A 19,194-nucleotide genomic window follows, 5' to 3' on the forward strand; every position below is an offset into this window, starting at 1 on the left:
CTGTGGGAAAACGGAGGCTCTGAGGGCCGGGGGGTCGAACCACCTCCCCAGCCGAAATCTGAGGGACCCTGTCAAAGCCGGGTGCTGTGACACTTCTTGGCTCAATGGGAGAGGCCTTTGTGAGTCCTTCCACGGAACCATCTACTCTTACAGCAGCAAACTTCAAACTGCAGACTCGAGTTTCTGCCTTGGGGTTTTGTTCCCACTATGTCTCTTACTGGCCTCAAACGTCCTCATGGCCTAAAGAAATCTCTTACGTCTTCTGCAGTGACCACATGGCAAAGATCACTGCAATATTTCCCTTAAGACTCTTCAAGCTCACCTGCATTTGTGTCTCTATAGCCTGTCAAAAACATGTATTGCCTTCCTCTCCTGTCTTTCTCATGTCCTCCACACATACGCGCTGCCAAGGACGTGATTATCCTGTTAGCTGGCAAATTATCCATACCCCTTTTATCAGTGGGTGTCAGAACTAGCAGCGTTCATTCTTGGTCCCTCTGCCCCCAACACTGTTCAAATAAAGAACAAACACGCATCTCGTAACATCTGCTCTCCCCTCCAAAACGTGGTTTAGCTGTCATACTTAACCACGCAGGTATTTGTTCCTGTGCATGGCAGCATTTTTATGGTCTGTGACCTGGAATCTGTGTTACAAAAAAGCCTCGTGTAACCGAGCTATTGCAAATATCATTCTCATACATATATGAGAATATATATATTTATACATATATATATTTGTAAATGTCATATGGATATGTGGGCATAGATGAAAATACAAAAGAGCATCTATGCCTTAAAATGATGATGGGGTAATGGTAATTGAAAATTCGCTTTATCTGCAAATTGCACTCCTTAAATATAGACTTTAATGGTGCAGATATTGGACTTCCCATACTATAGTGACTTTGTTTATGCAATATATGCTCATTCTAGATGGTGAGAGCACAGTGGACATAAGGGACCTATTTATACAATTAACTGAGGAACTTCCCTTGACCTCATGTTATGGAGGTGTGTGTTAAGGGGGATTGCACAACCGTGATTCTAATCTCTGTGGGAGTCAGATATGAATGTAGTAATAGTGCCTGATGCCTGCTTCGTGTGAAAGCTTTACACTGTTTTGCATCAGTAGGGGCTTCATCCGTTTTGAGTCCTAGAGATTGGACTGTGTTAAGGTGCGGTCCTGGAGTTTTACTTGGACTCCTTTACCTAAGGAGGTTTGTTCAGAACGATTCTTATTTGGCAGCCTGGATTTTTCACTCCAGCCTTCCTGGAGCTGTTGAGAGGATTCTTCAGACCTGTTTTGGGAAATCAGTGCTGCAAAGTGCTAGGTCTGACCTCTAGCAAGTGGTTGGAAACTAACACCCTAGCATGAGTAGAGCTCTGCGTTCTTGCTGTGTGGTGTATCTGGTTAGATTTTTGCAGAATTAGTACAATGTACAAGCTCTGTATTGCCTTTCCAAGACCGGGTAGTTCCTAGAGATAGAAGAAGGGTGGTAGGCTTTTGTTGGTTTTACCTTGGAATTGCATGTAGCAGATTTTGAACTTGGAATTTGGGGAGTTTTAATTAGTGATAGAAAGCTCGTAATCAGTCACATTTTGTTTATTCACCACACAAGAGCCAGTGCAGGATTGTGCCCTGAGCTTGCTCCGGGCCTTTTTCCATTCCAATTTTAAGCAAGACACATGATTTCTCCATGTCCCGCAGGGATGTTTTACTATGATCTAGTTAGATGTGATAGTTTGCACATGTTTAGTAATGTGCAAGTTTACATTTTCTTTCCTAAATACCAGTTTTCTAGTGATTTCTCCCTGGGGAAAAGTGATTGAGAGGGTGGTAACAGAGCACCTTCATATGCGTAAAATTGAAATGGAGTCATACAAAATATTTCAGTCTTGTAAAGGACACCAGAAATCACAATGGCAATGATCAGATTAGGATTTCCTAGAGTGAAAAAAGCTGAAAAGTAATCTTACAAGCTAAACTGATACCCAGTCACCTTCTCCACAGATGCACCCACTCCCACCTATGTCATACGTGTGCTTTGTGTTACATGGCATGATAGCAATTACACAACAATCCAGAGCCCTATGTGCATTGCAGGTGGCTTCTGCCTCTGATAACAGCTACAAGTCAGTGTGTACTGGTGATGATTACCCCATCGTAGTTCCCAAAGAGCTGCCTCGTGACCATCATGATAGCTGGGACTCAGCTTCAGTGAATGTAAAAGGAGGTTTTCGCTGAGGTTACTGGTCAGTTAAGGCTGCAAAATCCAGCTGGGAACTTGTAGATATCTGAGTGCCAACTAAGTGCAAAGATCAGCTTGATTACTGTCAGTGACCGAATTAGCCAAATTTAAGATTTCAAGCCTGTGTAGATGCCTGAATGCATTGCAAGTGTACCTTTGACCACAGCTTAGACATCTCCTAGTATTGGCTGTTGTGAATAGTGTGACAAGATCTCTCTTAACTGCTTGAATGGATTTAAATGAATAGAAAGCTCAAGCCTATTAAGCTCAAGATTGCTCTCTTGTTTTTTCCAGTGGTGTCTCTGATTTTTCTCATGTCTTTGCATAGAAGCCTGCAGTAAACATGTTCTGTGAAGTGACATAAAATGGTGGAAAATTATTCCAAGAAATTAAAAACTAATAGTACTTTTGGAGTGTGGGGGAAGAGAAACTAGAGATGCTCAAACTGGGTGTCAGGAAAAGCATTTTGACTGTGAGGAGTGTCAAGCATTGGAAGGGGTTTCCCAGAGAGATTGTGCAGTGTCTGTTCTTTGAGGTTTTCAAGACCAGACTGGATAAAGCCCAGAGTAACCTGGTCTAATCTCATAGCCAACTCTGCTTTGAGCAGGAGTTTGGAGCTCAAGAGGTGTCTTCCAACCTGAATTACCCTGCGATCCTATGCTTAGGATCTAAAGCCTAGAGTGGTTGACTTTCTGAGTCAGGTTTCAGCTGGTGCTTTATTCCTGTTCTGCCAGAGGACCCCAGGTGTTCAACATGTTGTCAGTACCCTTCTACTATACCTTCCACCCGTCACCGCTTTTCTTTAACTACTGAGAGTACTGTGTACCACAGACTCCCTCACCATAGTAACCCCAGCTGTCAGCTGAAGTCCTCCCCATGTTCCTTTGATCTGGCAATTTTGCAGTGGCTCAAGTGAGAGCTGTTTTGGGCTCGTGCAACAGAGTATCAATCACTGGGTAGGCCATGCAGAATGGAAGAGACAGTGCTCTTCATCAATCTCTGCATCAAATCTGGCCTGTCGAAGCCAGCTGTCTGGGTTGCTGGGCTCCCCTCTACAAGGAATGGTCAATGTGCTGTCAGAGGGCGGAGTACATTCTTTCTCTGTTGCTTGCTTGTTGGATGTGCTATATACTAAGTGTGAATGGCTCATAGCATCTGCAGTAGAACTGGAGCCAAAGACCATGCACTTCTAATCCAGCCACTTTAGCTTCAGCAGAGTGGGAGCAGAGAGGAGACTGACAGGAGAGGGAGTAAGCAGCTGGAGGAATCAGTGAACACCCCCTTCATTTTTCTCCTTATTCATGCCCGCACAGATCTGAAGGTGTGTGGGGTGAGATCTGGTATGGCAAGTGTAGTCTATGCACTTGGAATCTGTAGAAGTGAGACATCCAGTCTGCATACATAGATCATATCAAGGGGGCCCAGTGTCCAGTTCCTCCCTCCTTCACCTTCAGCATATAAGCAAGTACAAATGGTGTTCCCCAGGGCTCAGTATTGGGGCCAGCTCTGTTTAAGATGTTTACCAACAATATGGAGGAGGAGATCGAGTGCACACTCAGTAAGTTTGCAGATGACAGAGTTGGGTGGGAGTGTTGATCTGCTCGAGGGTAGGAAGGCTCTGCAGAGGGATCTGGACAGACTGAATCAATGGGCCGAGGCCAACTGTATGAGGTTCAACAAGGCCAAATGCCGGGTCCTGCACTTGGGTCACAACAACCCCATGCAACGCTACAGGCTTGGGGAGGAGTGGCTGGAAAGCTGCCTGGTGGAAGAGGACTTGGGGGTGCTGGTCAACAGCTGGCTGAACATGAGCCAGCAGTGTGCCCAAGTGGCCAAGAAGGCCAACGGCATTCTGGCTTGTATCAGGAATAGTGTGGCCAGCAGGAGCAGGGAGGTGATCATGCCCCTGTACTCAGCACCGGTGAGGCCGCACCCTGAGTACTGTGTTCAGCTTTGGGCCCCTCACTACAGGAAGGACACTGAGGTGCTGGAGCATGTCCAGAGAAGAGCAACAAGGCTGGTGAAGGGGCTAGAACACAAGTCTTACGAGGAGCAACTGAGGGAACTGGGTTTGTTTAGTCTGGAGAAGAGGAGGCTGAGGGGAGACCTTATTGCTGTCTACAACTACCTGAAAGGAGGTTGTAGTGAGGTGGATGTTGGTCTCTTCTCCCATGTAACTAGCGATAGGACAAGAGGAAATGGCCTCAAGTTGTGCCAGGGGAGGTTTAGATTGGGTGTTAGGAAAAATTTCTTCACTGAAAGGGTTGTCAAGTATTAGAACTGGCTGCCCAGGGAAGTGGTTGTGTCACCACCTCTGGAGTTATTTAGAAGACTTGTATGTGTGGCGCTTGGGGACATGGTTTAGTGGTGAACTTGGCAGTGCTAGGTTAATGGTTGGACTTGGTGATCTTAAAGGTCTTTTCCAACCTAAATGATTCTATGAGTCAGTGAAAAGAAATAAAGAAAGGGAGAAGTCTAGGAGAGGAAATGGTAGTGCAGAAGGAAACCAAGTGATGGTGTTAAATATTCATTTACTTGCATGCACACCGGTGGAAGGGGAAGGAGCACAGAGCTCTGTGTAGAAACCTCCACTTTATAGACAATGTGGGTAAAAGAGTGGGAATACATGTAATCATATAATCGTAGAATACCAGGTTGGAAGGGACCTCAAGGATCATTTGGTCCAACCTTTCTTGGCACAAGCACGGTCTAGACAAGATGGCCCAGCACCCTGTCCAGCTGAATCTTAGGTGTCCAAATGGAGGACATGAAGAAGGGCACCTGGGTATCTTGTTCCTCTCTGTCCTGGGGGAGAGACAAGCAGAGCAGAGGGACAAAAGGGTGCCTTTCCTTCCAGATCAGGCTGCTTTGTGCTTGGTCTCACTTCATTACTCCTACTTCTTCCTAGTCTGGCCTTTCTTCTTTTGAGTAGTTCTCAATCTGATCACTTTAAAAACTCCACTGAAGAGCTCTGGGATAACAACTTATTTCCACCAGTAAGGATCTGAATAGAGACTGTCTCCCAAGCCTAGCAGCTGGTTGTCATGAAGTGCGTACGAACTGGTCATCTCTGAGACCCCTCTCTCTCTCATCAGGGTCACTGAGAAAGGCTAGTGGTTTCAAAGTTGTTGTGGGGAGAGGGCTAACAAATAGTATGATTACATAAGCCTAGCTTTGTAAGGAAACCATACTAAAAATGTATCAGCAATGGTTATTAGTATAAGAAGACAGTCTTTGGCATGTTGCTGATTAACCTAAGACTTTTTTTTTTTTTAATTTTTTGGACAACACAACGGATGTGGTTTTGAAGAACAGAACTGAAGGACAACATACTGACTTTGTGAACTCTTGTGGGCAGTGATATGAGAGAATTATGAGAGAAACAACAAAGAAACTGATGGGAAAATGGAAGTAACGAGTAGTATTTCATTGGCATGATAGACCTGGGAGTCTGACTTCTATAGACTGATGTGTATTGAAGGAGAAAAAGTGAACTAATCAATAAATATTTTTAGACCTGTTTTATTGGGGATAAGTAGGAGAAAAATGATTTTCAGCTCGTTTAATAAGGGTATTAAATTCAAGATAATTTGCACTCAGGAGTTTTTAAGCAGTTGGATAAAAAATCAAAGCTTTGTTTTTCAAGAAGTCTTGAAATAGTGAGGAAGATCTGGAAGTGAAAAGCCGGGATATTATCACAACTTTAAAAGTTCTGTGAGATGACCTAGGTACTTAATTTTGTCAATCTGATATAATTCCCAATAAAATATTAGAAGGACAATGTGCCAGTCAGAATGGGTTTATGCAAAATGTATCCCGTAAAGCTAACTTGACAGAAGGGTTGGGGGGTTGGACTAGATGACCTTTAAAGGTCCCTTCCAACCCAAACCATTCTATGGTTCTATGATAACTTAATTTCATGACTTTTATGAGACTCCCTGCAGCCAAATACTTCTATGATAGAGGTACCATTACCTACAATCATGGTAAAGGATCTAAAATACTAGATTGGTAAAAGATAAAAAAAACTAATCAGTTAGCAACGAACTTATTATCACATGATTCTTTGACTAATAATATATGAATATGGTACATTTTAAGTGCATCAAAATTCAACAGAGAGCAAAATAGTGACAAAGAAAGAATCATTGTTGGAAAGCTTATGTTTCTTATGTGATCCCACTTTTCTCGATACAGTTGTCAGTACCATGTGATTTTAACATATTGCTCAAAATCCCGAGGGAAATCTAAAATGCTGATAAACTTGGTAGAATCTATAAAGAACAGAAGAACTACTAAAAATGAAAATACAAATGAAAAGGATAAATCACTGATATGGAACAGTTTGATTCATTTGGAGTACTGAATCTTGACAGACTGTATGTCTTTCACTCTAGCCAAATACAAGTTCATCTATCTAATGACAGAGTGTGTGAACAGCATTTACAGGACCAGAGCTCTATGTTAGAAAGCAGTCACACTGAAAAAGATTATAGATATCCGAACAGATAATCAGTAGATCAACAGCTACTATTGTGATGCTGCAGCCAAAGAAGCTAATGTGGTGCTTTGATCTATTAAGAGCTGAATATTGAACAGGAGGATAGAAGGTTGTATTTTCTTTGCATTTGGCAATTGTGAAAAAATTATTTTTCATCTACTTTGTCTAATTCTATTATTAGCACTTTGAGAAGTACTGCAAAACTGAAGAATGGGCAGAAAATAAACATGGAACCATGAATAAAAACTTGCAGAAGTGACTCGATGACAGTCTCTAAGTGTTCGAGTGAAGGAAAATCCCCTCAAAACTATCTGACTCTTCAACCTAGCAGAAAACAGTTATGATGCAATGGAAGGATGGCAGATACATTCACACTGGAATAAACTCTAAAAAAACCAAAGAACAATTTTGTATTTGTTCATTGTGGAGGAAGTAGTGGAAGTTTATCCCGTGGAACTTTTCCTGGTTGGTGATGCATCAGAAGATCAGCTTCACATCAAAGCCTCAGTAAATGAGGTTGTAGAGCAGGTAGACAGAAGAGTAACAAGTCATCAGATGGTGTTCATGCAAGTCTTCTGAATAAATTTGAGGCTGGAAGAGCTAAACTACTGATTATGATTTGTAAAGCCTTCCATTTACCTTGGTACAAGAAGACTGGAAGGTAGCTAATGTGATGCTAGTTTTTAAAATGATTTTGAGGTCTGGGAAACTATGGGCTAATAAACAAGAAAAGCCTAGCAGGCAAGCTAATAAATATTACTCTAAAGAACTGAATTAGCACATGCATGGACAAGTAAGATATACTGAGGAAGTGTTAACACTATGTTGTTAAGGGATATCACGCCTTGTAAGTCTTAGAAGGCATCAACAAGCATATTGACAAAGGAGATCCAATGGCTATAGTCTACTAGGATCTGCAAAGCACATTTATAAAGGTCGCTCACCCCAGGCTGTTAAAGACATGAATCTGCTGTTGGATCAAAGGGAATTTCCTGAAATTAAGTAGCCGGGTAAGGACAGGAAACAAAGTTTAGCATAAAATGGCCAATTTTGACAGGGATATTTTTTCAGATTTGTGCATATCCTGAATGATATAAAAAAGGGGGCTAAATAATGAAGTAACAAAGTATGATAATGACAGTAATCATTTGGAGGAGCAAACAAAAAGCTGTATGCAGAGATTTGCAAACGGATTTAGCTATATCAAATGACTAGGTGTTAAAATTATGGATGAAATTTGATGTAGATAAATGTAAAATGATGCACACAGGCAAAGCAATTCTAGTGTTACATTTGCAGTATAGGAGGTTCTGAGTTTACTATTTCCACGCAAGAATCAGATCTTGATGTTATAATGGATAGCTTAATTCTCAGTATCAGTAAAAATGCCAATCAAATGTTAGTAGTTAGGAAAAGAGTAGAGAATAAAATGAGAAACAGCATTATACTATGCAAAAAAACATACTACACCCTTATTTTTAATATAATGTGTTGTCCTTGATTGTGCATTCTCAATTTAGAAAGGACAAAATCAAACTGGAAAAGATTCAGAAAAGGACAACAATTAAAAATCACATGTAGATGTGGCACTTCGGGATATAGTTTAGTAGGCAGGGTGGTGTTGGGTTGATGGTTGTCCTGGATGATCTTAGAGGTCTTTTTCAACCTATGATTCTGTGAAAAGTGTGATGTGGCTTATGTGTGAGGAGCCATTTAAATAGGTAGAGATTTCTCAAGTATGGGAAAGAGATGATTAAGGAAAGTTATGATGGATATCTATAAAATCCTGAATTTTCTCTGTGATATGAGCAGCATGGAGAAAATGAAGAGGGAAGAATATTTCATTATCTATCTCAAAACAGAATCTAGACATCAAATGAAACTAACAAATGGCAAGTTTCAAACAAACAAAAACACTTTTTCGTATAATGCAGAGTTATACTGCGGAACTCTTTGACATAGGATGCTATGGGTACTAAAAGTTTTCTTTGGTTTAAAAAGTGAACAGATGAATAGATGAAAACTCCTTTAAAGATAACTAAATACAGAGGGAGCGTGTCAGTGTCAGGAGCTACTTGAGGTGTAAATTGTGAGAGGCTAGGACAAGTATTCTGGGAAAATATTGCTACTGTTTCCTCTCTTATACTTGTTCTTACACATCTACTCCCATTTCAGGGAGAAGCTGATATCCATCCCAAACAAATACTGAATGCCTACTTTCCCACGACCCTCAAAAGAAGAAGAAAGGAAGAAAAGAAACCAGGGAGAAAAAAAGGCAGTCACTGAGGTGGGGTAGGGGATTGGAGGAGAAGACAAAAATAAGAAAAGAGAACAGGGTAAAGACTAACAGGCTAAATCCAGAAAAACGGGGAACCAGAGAGGAACAGTGAGCAGAGCACCCCTGTGTTCCCTGGTATCCAGGCACTGGTGGGTGCTGCCTAGTGATGCCCTGCCCAGAACAAGGGAATAGAAATAGCACTGTGAATTGCTGGAATCTTGGGTTTTCCTCCTTCTGTAGCTGGAGATAGCCAGCTTGGTGAGAAACGGGGAAGTTGATAAAGAGGGCCCAGAATTTAGTAGGTGTTGGGATGGGAACTGTACAAGTAAATATGTGGTAAGTGCAGCCAGAATCTCAATAACAAGTTCTGGAGGAGTCAGAAGACTGGCATGCTTGATGTACAGAGGTGGCAACCTCCCTCTTGTTGCATAAGAGACATGAGTCAGGGGGTCCTGTGAACAAACTTGTGACTTCTGCTTGATGGAGGATTTTTCCAGCTGATGTTCTCAGTGGACCATGGAATTAGCTCAGAGTAGAAGCTAGCCACCAGGGTTCCTCTTCCTCTCCTGACAATGAGTGGTCCTACAACCATGTATCGTGACTGAGTGTAAGCGGGAGAAAGTTGAGCAACTGATGCATGAATGTGTAGAGGTGTTCTCAAGGGACATCGTCAGGTTGTTCAAAGCTTATTGAAGTGATGTGTGAGTTGGCCAGGGAGTCACAGGTCAAGGTCTCAGAGGTATCTCCATGGAGCTAGGTGTTGGAGGGGGCTACCCTCCTGTGGGACTTGCCTGAGGTAGGAGATGGTGGTATAATCTGGCTGTTCTACACTGTACACCAGGCAAGCAGTGTGGGATTGACCCAGACTCACTGACCATAGACCTAGTGGTCCCCAGTTTTAGTGATGCTGTAGGGATGATGAGATTTCTGCCTGCACTTGGAGGTAAATTTTGTTCAGCTGGGGCTCAACAGAGAGATTCCCTTTTGCTGGTGGTCATGAAAGACTTGATTGCTCCAGAGAGCTTCCAGGTTCTGAGGAGGGCCTTGTAAAACACCAGTAGTTAAAGAAGGTCTTGCAAGAGGCCTCTTGGGTTGCTGGTGTGGAATGACAGACATCTCAGAGGTAGTGAGGAAGGCATATGCCAGCACAGTCCAGTCTGGACTGTCTGAACCATAAAACACCATGCAGAAGTCCAGTACGTTCTTTTGGAGGCTGATCAGCGGGATAGGGTACAAGGTATTGATGCAGTATTGAAGCATGGTCAGCACTCATTGATTGACGACAACCAGAACCCTCCCTGAAGGATAAGTTGCTGCATCATTTCTGCTTGCCTCTGCAGCTGTTCAGACAACTTGACCTCCCTCTTATCCCAGCTAGCAGCCAGAAAATGTCTGGTAGCATAGAGTTAGGCTCTCAAAGCAAGATACACGTGCCTTACTGGTGTGGAGTGCTGCTGGGAGGTTGCTACTTGCCTGTTTAGCACCCATTTCCAAACACGTGGCGAGACCTCTTGACCCAGTTGACTTGGGCAGAGGAAGGTGCTGTACGTGACTTGATTGACCCCTGTGTGCCTGGGCTTCTGGGTACCAGACTGTGAGGAGGCATGTCAGTGGGATTAGACCCACATGACTATATACAACTTTGTTCTGGGAGCAGCAGGCCCATTGCACCATAACAGACAATACAGAGGAAGGACTCCACAGTGATGGAGCGGCAATGGCTGGAATAGGGCAGCCCTGACTCATTCCCCTTCTGAAGGCAAGAGGACCCTGTTGAGCTTGAACAAGCATTCTGCAGTTGCACACTGGAGAAACTGCTGGAGAAACCCCATGAAGCAGGAGTTGAAACCAAATGCCTTCACAGTCCCCATAAAATAGCCATTACCTATTCTATTAAACACTCTCTCCTGGTTGGGGGACCTGGAGGAGAAGGAGAGATAATGACAGACTATGTCTTTGTGGCCTTAGATCATACACAGTTTCATGCGCTGGTCTGGAATCATATGGTTCTGGTCTGGGTGGACCACATACACCAGCATAGACTTCAGCTACATTACACCTTTTTCTGTAATCTGTGCTGAGGAGAAACACTGTGCAGCAATGCATCGCTTTGCAGAGGCTTTTTTTTTTTTTTGGCAGAACTCTCATGCCTCTCTGTCATGAGAAGCAAAGCTCTTCACTCTTGAGAGGCTCAGCCTGGCAGCCTTGGAGAGCCTGGAGTTTTGTTACTAGTCATGTGGTGGAGAGTTTTTGAGATCTCAGCCATGGTAGGAAGGAGCTCCAGTGAGTCTTGGTCATCCATTGAGTGCTCAGAACATGGCAAATGCAGAAATCAGTGTTATCCAAACAGAAGTGGGCTTGCATATGAAGTCCTTCCTCCTTCTTGGCTCTGCTCAGGACCAACATGAGGAGCAATACCCTTTGCAAGGTTGCAAGCAATGTGTTTTTTTCACCTCACTTCTGGAAAAAGGAAGCACCATGATCCATCTCCCAAAAGAGCTGGGTCTGCAACCGGGCAATGGTGTTTTGGACCTGAACTTCTTCCAGGACCCAGAGCTTTCCCTGCTGCAGGTGTTACCTGCTGAATTCCTGAGGGCAGCCTGCCTCTCCAGCCTGAGAATATCCTGTCTGTTCTGCCACATTCCTCCACTGCCTTGGTGCCATCATGTAGTTGTAGAAGAACTTGGCTCACAACTTCCTATGCTACCTTCTGGTAGCTTTGGGACAAGATAAAGAATGGGTCTTCTTGTATGTGTTGATCCAGAGGTCCTGGGAGGCTGCTATAAAGCTCATATTCTTTAACAGGTTGTTAAACTACTGGTAGATGAGCCTCATCCTACAAGAGGTGGTGGCGAGCACCATGAGTGGTGGTGTGAGAAGAATAAGCTTACATGTTGTTGTGTGGAGCATAAGCTGTTCGGCCAGGAGTGGCTCATGCTGTGCTACTCAGATTCAGGTGGAGGAAGCATAGTCAGGTGTATGGGGTTTGTGCCAGGGTGTGATCTTCAGATGGACACCTGCTGTGACCTGGTATCTACCCCTGCCAGTCCAGTTCAGTGGAATATTTTAAAGACCCTGTCCAGGAATAGCACTTGGGAGGAACCAGACCAATGAAAAAGGCAAGTATCAGCTAGAAGAATTATAAATGTACTGGGCTTGGTTTTAGGGTACAGACATCAGAGGGATTACTGACCTCCATTCTATACAAAGTGAACAGTGCATCAACTGACGGGCATGTCCTCAGTGACTTCCAGCACCTTGGGTTGCTGTTCCATCAGAGGTGGTGGCATGAGACTTTATCCATGAAGCCGCTAAAGTGGACCATGCTTTTCTAGCACTGCAGCAGCTAGGCTTGGCAGTTAGACTGGTGAAGATCTCCTGTGGGAACACAATGGAGAACACTTCTGCCCAAAGCAAGGAGAATACCCCACGCCTACAGACACCTTGTGTCCATCGCCCAAAGCAAGGAGAATACCCCACCCATAAAGACACCTTGCGTCCATGGCATGGGGTTTAATGATGGGATTTTGAGCTGTTCACTTTGAGGGAGAGAGAAGTGGGGTGAGGAAACTTCTGGCCAGCACTGGTGGTGCCAGTGCTACCAGTAGTGCTGTATACCAGCAAGTTCTGTAGCCAGAGCTGTGATCCATGTGGTACAGGAAAGCAGTTTGCCCTCTGGGTCTCCTTCCCTCCTCACTGATGAAGATGAGGTTGTAATCTGCTATGGCAAGGGTCAGCTGTATCTTCTTTCCAGAGCAATGAGTCTTCAGCAGGTAGCACACCTTGTCCCTCAGCATGATGGATCTGAGGAGCCTGCAGACTTGTGTGTGTCCTTGTAGTGCTCAAAAGCTTGTGGATCGGGGCATTTCTGTACTTCTCCTGCTAAGTAAAGGTCCTCAGCCCAGCCAGTGCATCTGGCATAGAGCAATGACTCCGCCCCTGACATGAGGACAAGCAGCAGAGGGAGTGGGGTAGCCCTTTGGGGATCAGAGGGGCCTCATGAAGAGAAAGCAACCCCTAAAGGTTGCTCCATGTAGGTGTAGATGCCCTCAAGGGCAGCAGAGCAATTTCGTGGGATGGGTTTAGGGGTGGGGGTGTTGGTGGTTGTGATGGTGAGCTGTGGCCTCACCCCAGCAGGTACAGGTGCCCGGTGCTGGCAGTTCTGCCTGGTGACCTCAGCCCCTGCAGTCTCAGTGCCAGCAGGTCTTGTCATTTTCACTCGTTGCTTGGGAAGCTGTGGTGATCTGTCTAGTGAGGACATCTGAAGCCCTGCTGGTGGCTGTCTAGGGCTGGGAACAGTTTCTCCTTCATTTTCCTGCACATCTGAAGGGAGCCAGGGCACTCTTGGCAGCTGCACTAGGTCACTGGCATGGAAAAGAATGGATTGGTAAGGGAGTAGTCCCTCAGGTGGGGCCTGCCTCATCAAAGAGAGTGGTCTGTCCCCCACTGGCCAAGGATCTCGAATTCAGTGCTGGCTGAAGTGACCAAAGGCACAAAGACAGGTGACCCATTCTGAGATCCCATAGCCTGGGCCTTTACAGAGGAATGACAGCAACAGCCTCACTCGTTCCAGCTCGCTGTGGCCAGCCCTGCCCTCTTGGCTGTCTTTGAGGGTCCAGCCATAACCTGAAGTGGCCTACTCTGAGGATGTGGAGGAGGTCTGTTTTCTCTGAAGGGACAGGAGATGTTGGGCCCACAGATATGTTCTCCATATCTGTCCACAAGACAAGGACTGTCAGTGGAGAGGGTTTGGGTCTCCAGGCAATAGTGCACAGAGGAAGGAGGCACAAGAGGTAACAGTTCTTCCATGTAAGGAGCCCTCTTCCTCCCTGTGTGGGGTTCCCCAAGGGGGGGTTGGTATCTGCTTATGTTGTGACTGCTTCCATTCTTCACTTTATGGAGGGCTCATGACCCTTTCCTGGGCCAGGAAACAGTCAACTTGGAAGTGTCCTGAGCTCAGCAAGGGAAGACCTGAGGAGCTGTGGATGTACAAGAAGATTCCTGATGTTGAATGATAAAGCAGCTCTCCATGCCATGTCTGGATGGGGACTTGTTGGCAGAAGGACTTGTCGCTTACAGCCCTGCAGGAGCGGACTGATGGGAAATATCAGCTTCTTTAGGGCAAAGAAAGGGAGGATAACGAGGAGGGCAGCTTTGGGAAGAGGGGTGAGACAGAAGTTAACGTCATCTCTACACCCAGCACCTGGAGGGCCTTGAGGAGAATGACAAGCCCCTCACCTAGAGCCCTTTACCCATTGCGTCCCACGGAGTGGCTTGTGTTGCCAGGAAGAAAATCTGCTATGGCTTGGAAGCCATTGCCATGGCCTAGGGCATCACTGCCTCTGGAAAATCCCACACTATGGTTTTTGGGAAGAGTGGTGAGAGAGAGGCAGCAGTCTTGGTGCCTCCTGGCTGGCTCTAACCGTTGCTGCTGTTCCAAAACCAGGTGCTTGATGCAGACTGTGGCCAAGCTCGCGATGGCCGTGGTGGAGAAGGATATAGCCACATGTTCATATACTCTGGGACTGCCAGAGCGATACCCTACAGCTAAGGGGGGGGACAGGTAAGGAGAGCAGAACCTGGAACTGACAGGCTGCCACTGCCCTCGTGCTGGTGTTTAGAGCAGGCTCTTGTTCTCCTTCCTCCGACTCGTCCTGCTGGCTGGGGAATGGTAGTGGGCCTGAAAGGGCAGCGGTGGAGTCCCACCTTGGCCTGCTGACATCACCTTGGCAGTGGTGCTGCCCACCCCACAGAGAGGGACTGACGACGTCCCTGGGGTCAGGGACCCCTGTTCCCCCATCTGTCCCAGCGTCTCCCCAAAGGCAGGTCAATGGGGATGGGTGTCTGGGATGTTTTCTGGGTTTTTGTCTATGATGATGTTTGGGAGGGGTGCAGGAGGGCTGGAAAAGGGGGAAGAGACCCAGGCTGCATGGGGCAGGATGTGGAGCAGGGCTGGCCTGGGAACAGGCAGGGGCAGGAAGACAGAAGATGAAAAATGCGTGGAGGTGCTGAGGAGGAAGAGAGAGCCTGGAAGGGCTATGGGCAGAGCCTGGGGGAAAGGAAGGGTGGTGTATGCGCTTTTCATATGTATATTAACATCAGGGAGAGGGAGGAAAATGGTAAAGAGAGGGAGTAGGGTGGCAGGAAGGCTCCGTGCTATTGCCATCGGTGTGTTGTGGAACCTGGGGACAGCAGGAGGTGATGGAAGCATGGTCTCTATTTCACCAGGCTGACGTAGGGGACGGGCAGGGCCCACAGAGCCCTTGGGCTCCTGCTTTGTGCAGGGTTGCATCCCAGCTGCACGTGGGGGTGGAGGTGTCAGCAGCAGCCGTGGTGGCAGTGGTTCTGGAGGTGACAGCGGTAGTGACACCTTCCTCTTTCTGCTCCAGAGTGCAGGGAAGGGAGTTCAGGGAGAAAGGTGCATTGTGATGTGCCCGTTGGCTCCCGAGGAGTGTTTGGGATGGTTCTTCCCGCTGGTAGAGATGAAACTATGGGACATAGATGTCACAGCTAATGATGTTCTTATGCTCTAGGACAGTGCCCATGTGACATGCTAGCCACAGAGATTAAAATATAACCATACACAGAGAGCAACATATGAAATTGCCTGCTGCGTATTACTTCTGTAATGTTGGCTACAGACCAGCAAAAAAGGGCTGCTACCTTGGTTCATACTGACGTTTTCATACTTACTGTGCTGAGTGAGGCCCCTGGGGACACGTTCTCTGCACTTCAGAGAAGCAGTGAAAAATGAGGATAAACCCATCGCTGCTGCTCATGCTGGCTGATACTTGTTCTGCAAATGAGACAGGGCTTTGAGATTTTTTTAAAAATTGTGTTAATTGGATGTGTTTCGTTTTGTGGTACTTCCTTAGCTGAAATGAGATGACTGCTTCTCAGAGCAGAACTGCCTGTGTCTAACATTAGGCTCTCTGTTCATCTTTCAGTTGCAAGGACATGGTCTGCAGTAGCCTTTTGTGTTGGTTTGAAAATGTTTCCAGTCAAGAAGAAAAATGTTGGTGTTGGAGCTTTGTTCATTAATTCTGTTTCCTAAACAGCTCTGAAAAGGCTAACGGTCACAGAATCACAGAATCACAGAATAGCAGGAGTTGGAAGGGACCTCTGTGGGTCATCTAGTCCAACCCCCCTGCCGAAGCAGGGTCACCTACAGTAGGCTGCACAGGATCTTGTCCAGGCGGGTCTTGAATATCTCCAGAGAAGGAGACTCCACAACCTCCCTGGGCAGCCTGTTCCAGTGCTCCGTCACCCTCAGAGGGAAGAAGTTCTTCCTCATGTTCAGACGGAACTTCCTGTGCCTCAGTTTGTGCCCATTGCCCCTTGTCCTGTCACTGGGCACCACTGAAAAGAGCTTGGCCCCATCCTCCTGACACCCACACTTCAGATATTTGTAGGCATTTATAAGGTCCCCTCGCAGCCTTCTCTTCTTCAGGCTGAACAAGCCCAGCTCCCTCAACCTCTCCTCGTAGTGGAGATGCTCCAGTCCCCTCACCATCCTTGTAGCCCTCCGCTGGACTCTCTCCAGTAGCTCTTCATCCTTCTTGAACTGGGGAGCCCAGAATTGGACACAGTACTCCAGATGAGGCCTCACCAGGGCAGTGTAGAGGGGAAGGAGAACCTCCCTTGTCCTGCTGGCCACACTCTTCTTGATGCACCCCAGGATCCCATTGGCTTTCTTGGCAGCCAGGGCACACTGCTGGCTCATGGTTAACCTGTCGTCCACCAGGACACCCAGGTCCCTCTCCACAGAGCTGCTCTCCAGCAGGTCCACCCCAAGCCTGTACTGGTGCATGAGGTTGTTCCTCCCCAGGTGCAGGACCCTGCACTTGCCCTTGTTGAACCTCATCAGGTTCCTCTCTGCCCAGCTTTCCAGCCTATCCAGGTCACGCTGAATGGCAGCACAGCCTTCTGGTGTATCTACCACACCTCCCAGTTTGGTGTCGTCAGCAAACTTGCTGAGGGTACATTCTAACTCTTCATCCAGGTCGTTGATGAAGAAGTTAAACAAGACTGGGCCCAGTACTGACCCCTGAGGGACACCACTTGTCACCAGCCTCCAACTAGACTCAGCGCCGCTGATGACAACCCTCTGAGTTCTGCCATTCAGCCAGTTCTCTATCCACTTCACCGACCACTCATCCAGCCCACACTTCCTCAGCTTCCCTAGGAGGATATCATGGGAGACTGTGTCGAAAGCCTTGCTGAAGTCAAGGTAGACAACATCCACGGCTCTCCCTTCGTCTACCCAGCCAGTCATGTCATCGTAGAAAGCTATTAGATTGGTCAGGCATGATTTCCCCTTGGTGAATCCATGCTGACTACTCCTGATAACCTTCTTTTCTTCCACTTGCTTGATGATGGCCTCCAGGATAAGCTGCTCCATCACCTTTCCCGGGATGGAGGTGAGGCTGACCGGCCTGTAGTTCCCTGGGTCCTCCTTCTTGCCCTTTTTGAAGATTGGAGTGACACTGGCCTTTCTCCAGTCCTCGGGCACCTCTCCTGTCCTCCAGGACCTCTCAAAGATGATGGAGAGTGGCTCAGCAATGACATCCGCCAGCTCCCTCAGCACTCGTGGGTGCATTCCATCGGGGCCCATGGATTTGTGGACATCCAGATCACTTAAGCGATCCCTCACACAGTCCTCCTCAACCAAGGGAAAGTCGTCCTCTTTGTAGGCTTCTTCTCTTACCTCCGGGGCCTGGGATTCCTGAGGGCCAGTCTTAGCACTGAAGACTGAAGCAAAGAAGGCATTCAGTAGCTCTGCTTTCACCGCATCCTCCGTCACCAGGACACCCGCCTCATTCAGCAGCGGCCCCACGTTGTCCCTAGCCTTCCTTTTGCTGCTGAAAAGCAGCAAAGCATTTAGATTACCCAAATTCAAAGCAAAGATCTGGAGAACTGCCCATCTGATTCCTAATCTTACAAACATCTTGGAGCTGTAGGTGTTTTCATTTTTGATCAGAAGTTTCAAAGATGTCTGTTTTGTGGAGACTGAGACGTTTCTCTGCCTTGATGAGCACCAAACTGTTCCTCCCTGTCCCATCCACGAAAACTTTACAGAAAGTAAACAGAAAACAAGACTTTTTTTCTGTTCACCTTCCACAAGTGTTTCTGTTGGTAGGTGCCAACAGCAGCTAACTAATTTCTAGATTTCCTCATGCAGTGCAGGCTAGAATACTTACACAGTTATGTGAATAACTCAGGTTGATTGATTTCTCAGCTTTACCTGGGAGAATTTGAATGATTCCGTCTGGGCTTCACCTCAGGGACAGTTCACCTGATGGAATTTTATTCCTTTCCTTGATGCTGACCTTTTGGCTAGCTTTGAATGGCTCTCTGTAAAGCATGCAGGGAAGGAAAAGGTTTCTATGATTGTTATCCATCTGTCAGTCCTTCCCAGTAGCTTGAACTGCTTTTATTTCAACCACATTTGACAGGACATGATGATATTGTGTTTGACAAAGATACTACACTCCCACAAGTATCATGAAAATTGATATCAGGGAAAGAACAATTTAAAGACCGATCGTAATTACTACAATTACATTTGTTGTTTTCGTAGTTGTTCAGGGAAAAGAAGGGAATGGAAAAGAATACTTGAATCATTTACTCTAAATATTGGTCTTTACCAATATTAACATTGGCTACCAATATCAAATGTTTCTACTCTGCTGGAAAGTAAAAACTGAGAAATAGAAGAAAGTTTGCTAACAGTGAACAACAGTGGTGCTGTAAATTCACTGTTTAATTAATATGTTTATTCTTGTCTTAATTGGCATGACACATCAGAAAGCAGCTCACACCAACACGTTTGGCGTATGCTATACATCTTCTGCAGCTTCATGTCAGGCAGAAAAAAAAAGAATTTAAGACTCTAAAGCTATATTAATCTATTTAGTGTCAAACAAAATAAAAAGACAAATTGTCGAAGATGTTTAGCATCCAGCACAGAATTTACAGTGAAATAGATTATTAAAGGCTTCTGCATAGGGGCAGATACCTGATTCAAGCATGTACCTCATTAAATGAACAATATGCAGACACAGGTACCAAATACAGTGACAACAAATACACATTGGTAATAGGAATTGAGAAAATGTCAAGAGGAAACCCAAGGAGAATGGGCTTGCTTAGATGAAGTAATAAGT

At 45.9% G+C, this 19,194-nt stretch overlaps 1 protein-coding gene across 2 annotated transcripts in view; it reads left to right on the forward strand.

Moving 5' to 3' along the window:
* The window catches only part of FAM131B (family with sequence similarity 131 member B), a 42,885-nt gene that overhangs the window by 1,242 nt on the left and 22,449 nt on the right, over positions 1-19,194 (forward strand). The window lies entirely within an intron of this gene.

This window comes from Opisthocomus hoazin, chromosome 1 (genome assembly GCF_030867145.1).
Source record: "Opisthocomus hoazin isolate bOpiHoa1 chromosome 1, bOpiHoa1.hap1, whole genome shotgun sequence".
Lineage (NCBI taxonomy): Eukaryota > Metazoa > Chordata > Aves > Opisthocomiformes > Opisthocomidae > Opisthocomus > Opisthocomus hoazin.